General features: G+C 36.7%; 1 non-coding gene across 1 annotated transcript; it reads left to right on the top strand.

Annotated features, from left to right (window-relative positions):
- Positions 1-1,167: 1,167 nt before the first annotated feature.
- Positions 1,168-1,332, top strand: LOC119866497. Its single transcript, XR_005380241.1, has one exon. It is a non-coding gene; the product is annotated as a U1 spliceosomal RNA (small nuclear RNA).
- The last annotated feature ends 2,859 nt before the right edge of the window (positions 1,333-4,191 follow it).

Below are 4,191 nucleotides of genomic sequence, written 5' to 3'. Positions count from 1 at the left end.
CATATTTCTCTGTCCCTTGCTAATAAAATGTCACTGGTGACTTCTGGGTAGGTTATAAGAATATAACTCAAAAACTGATGTACTTGGTTTTGAAAGAAAAAAGTTTAAAATATTTCTGAATTAGTAAACATATCTTTTGCACATCTCCAGTTTGGGTTGGGTAATAAATGGGAAATACAAAGCTGAGATAAGATGAACTTTCTTCCTTTGAGAAGCTTCTCAATCTATGCAGAGAAGCCCAGGAAGGATGTCGTGGGACTTGGATTTTGATTTCAGCTTAGGCTCCAAGTAGCTATCCAATTTTGATTTTCTGAGTTTCATTGTCATCACTCATAAAATTAGATAATTGGTCTAGATGGCCTCTTGATTCTTCATAGCTTTTAGAGTCTATAATCAGAAATCACAGTTTCAAAAGAGAAAACAAACATTTGCATTAGAGTTATAGAAAATTCTTTTTCAGTAAACCTCATGGGGTAGCCAAATTATTCCTTAAACTAAACATAATCCTTTTGAATACTCCTGAAAGGAAATGGGTCATCATCTAAAGTTTAGGAAATGAAAATATTTTCATTGTGACAGTGCTAAGTTTTATGGACATTGACCCAACACGGTGTCTCACTGACTGTGTCAATTGGGGCAATTCTAGTACCTGAAGTGGGCCAACATCATGAACTTTCTGATGTGATGTAAAGTGATGAAAGTTGACATTAATCAGAACACCTGACAATGACAAAGTTTATTGAAATACTTTTTTCCACAAAAGATGCTTAAGTTGTTGAAAGTATCAGGTTCCTAAATTACATGATTCATGTTGCTTAATTTGGAAACATGCCTTGTAAGACTTTACTCTGAAAGACTTGTAAGTTATCTTCTAGGTCTCTGGTTCTCAAAGTGTGGTCTGGGGACCCTGCGAGTCCCAGGACTCATTCAGGGGGTTCACGAAGTCGAAAATATTTTTTATAGTAACACTAAGATGTTCTTTGCCTTTTTCATTCTTATCCTCTTGCAAGAGTACAGTGGAGTTTTCCAGAATTTTCAGGGCACATGACACTGTTGCACAATGAAATGTACTGATATTTGGAAGATCTGCACAACTAAATGAATTAATATTTTCCAAATAACCAATGTATGATGTTATAAAATTGTTCATGGGTAAAAAATTATTTCATACTTACCTAGTAGGGGAGATAACCATGATCACGAAGGTAATCTCCCCAGGGTGAGGCTTATCCATTGCACTATGGTTGTGCCAACCCCTGTGACTCCCTCAAATGTGGGAAACTTGGCTGCATAATTTGTGGTAGTGGGGGATTACGTTTATGCTTCTCCCTTATAAAAAGTATTCATTTTCTTTTAGAAAAAAGAATTCTTTCAAAGTGGAAGACAGACCAATGGATTTTAATGTAGCAGAATATGAAATATTTATTGATATGGTTTCAGATTTCACTTTGCGACTAACCTTTGAGAAATTACTACTTGTTGAGTTTTGGCATAGTATCAAAGAATATCACAATTATCTGAAAAAAAATCTTTAAAAAATATCCTTTCTTTCCAACTACATGTGTGTGAGTTTAGATTTTCTTCACATACTTAAAATAACATTGCAACAGACTGTAAGCAAAAAGAGATATAAAAATCCAGCTGTGTTCTATTGAGCCAGATATTAAAATGATTTTATTATTTATTTATTATTTATTTTTAAAAGATTTTCTTTATTTATTCATGAGAGACGCAGAGATAGAGAGGCAGAAACACAGGCAGAGGGAGAAGCAGGTTCTCTGCAGAAAACCCAATGTGGGACTCAATCCCAAGGACCTTGGGATCATGACCTGAGCCAAAGGCAGATGCTGAACCATTGAGCCACCCAGATGCCCCTAAAATGATTTAAAACTGTAAAAAAACGCTACTTCTATCACAAAAATTTTTGTTTGAGAGAACTTAATAATTGTTTTCATAAGTTATTTATTTTAATATTGAGTGGCTTATGTTATTTCAAAATAAGCTAATGAATGAAAAATTTAAAACTTTTAATTTCTAACATGATAAATATTAAGCAAGTCATATAAACAAACTCTTTGAGATCCTCAATAATTTTCACCTGTGCTAAATGTCTTTTCTGTGCTTAATGTCTCAAGGATCCTTAATCATTAAAATGTCTCAAGGATCCTTAATCATTAAGGATCCTTGAGACATTAAGGATCCTGAGAATAAAGTTTTGAGAATTGCTGCTGTACGTCAATTATATTCCTAAAGACCTATTTGCTGACAGTGGTAACTTTAAAAACATATGTACTCCAGGCCCTGAAGACAATTTCCAAAAAAGAACTCCTGAAAATGTTTTGAGTTATAGCACATCTATAGAATGAATGTTTGGCTTTCCAAGATAAATATTTACTGAGTAAGCCCTAGTTGGATAAAGAATTCTGGTATGTTTAATAAAAGAATCATCCTTGTAGTGTATAGATCATGTCTTTTGGGTTATCACTGGAAAGTGAGAAAAAGTAGCAAATATAGAAGAACAATAACCTGGCTCAAATGAAAATATATGAAAGAAAATATATGAAAGAGACAGAAGTGATGTGATGTTGTTACTTCCAGAAACCTGTCTGGTAAGTTCTGAGACCTGACCCTTGTGCTTTTGGAGCTTTGGGTCACTCTGAGTCCTTAGCCCTGAAGCAGCATTGTGGACAGAAGAGGTTCTTGATATTTCATTTAGAAGTGGAGTGATTTTTTTTCTTTTAAGATTTTATTTAAAAAAATAAAAGATCTAAATGTGAGACAAGATTCCATCAAAATCCTAGAGGAGAACACAGGCAACACCCTTTTTGAACTCGGCCACAGTAACTTCTTGCAAGATACATCCACAAAGGCAAAAGAAACAAAAGCAAAAATGAACTATTGGGACTTCATCAAGATAAGAAGCTTTTGCACAGCAAAGGATACAGTCAACAAAACTCAAAGACAACCTACAGAATGGGAGAAGATATTTGCAAATGACATATCAGATAAAGGGCTAGTTTCCAAGATCTATAAAGAACTTCTTAAACTCAACACCAAAGAAACAAACAATCCAATCATGAAATGGGCAAAAGACATGAAGGGAAATCTCACAGAGGAAGACATAGACATGGCCAACATGCACATGAGAAAATGCTCTGCATCACTTGCCATCAGGGAAATACAAATCAAAACCACAATGAGATACCACCTCACTCCAGTGAGAATGGGGAAAAGTAACAAGGCAGGAATCCACAAACGCTGGAGAGGATGTGGAGAAAAGGGAACCCTCTTACACTGTTGGTGGGAATGTGACCTGGTGCAGCCACTCTGGAAAACTGTGTGGAGGTTCCTCAAAGAGTTAAAAATAGACCTGCCCTGCGACCCAGCAATTGCACTGTTGGGGATTTACCCCAAAGATACAGATGCAATGAAACGCCGGGACACCTGCACCCTGATGTTCTAGCAGCAATGTCCACAATAGCCAAACTGTGGAAGGAACCTCCGCGTCCATCAAAAGATGAGTGGATAAAAAAGATGTGGTTTATGTATACAATGGAATATTACTCAGCTATTAGAAATGACAAATACCCACCATTTGCTTCAACGTGGATGGAACTGGAGGGTATTATGCTGAGTGAAGTAAGTCAATCGGAGAAGGACAAACATTATATGTTCTCATTCATTTGGGGAATATAAATAATAGTGAAAGGGAAAATAAGGGAAGGGAGAAGAAATGTGTGGGAAATATCAGAAAGGGAGACAGAACATAAAGACTCCTAACTCTGGGAAACGAACTAGGGGTGGTGGGAGGGGAGGGAGGGTGGGGGTGACTGGTTGGCGGGCACTGAGGGGGGCACTTGACGGGATGAGCACTGGGTGTTATTCTGTATGTTGGTAAATTGAACACCAATAAAAAATAAATTTATTTTAAAAAAAAGAAAAATATGGGAAAAAAGATTTTATTTAAAAAAAAAACAAACAAAAAAAGATTTTATTTATTTATTCATGAGAGACAGAGAGAGAGAGAAAGAGGGAGAGGCAGAGACACAGGAAGAGGGAGCTCTGGGATCACACCCTGGGCTAAGGCAGGGCTAAACCACTGAGCGGCCCAGGTGTCCCTAGAAGTGAAGTAATTGTGAGAATGCACCACAGCAGTCTCTGCACATGTTCGGGGAGGTCATTGAGAAGATG

Source organism: Canis lupus, chromosome 27 (genome assembly GCF_011100685.1).
Source record: "Canis lupus familiaris isolate Mischka breed German Shepherd chromosome 27, alternate assembly UU_Cfam_GSD_1.0, whole genome shotgun sequence".
Lineage (NCBI taxonomy): Eukaryota > Metazoa > Chordata > Mammalia > Carnivora > Canidae > Canis > Canis lupus.
This window is presented reverse-complemented; position numbering and strand designations above follow the sequence as displayed.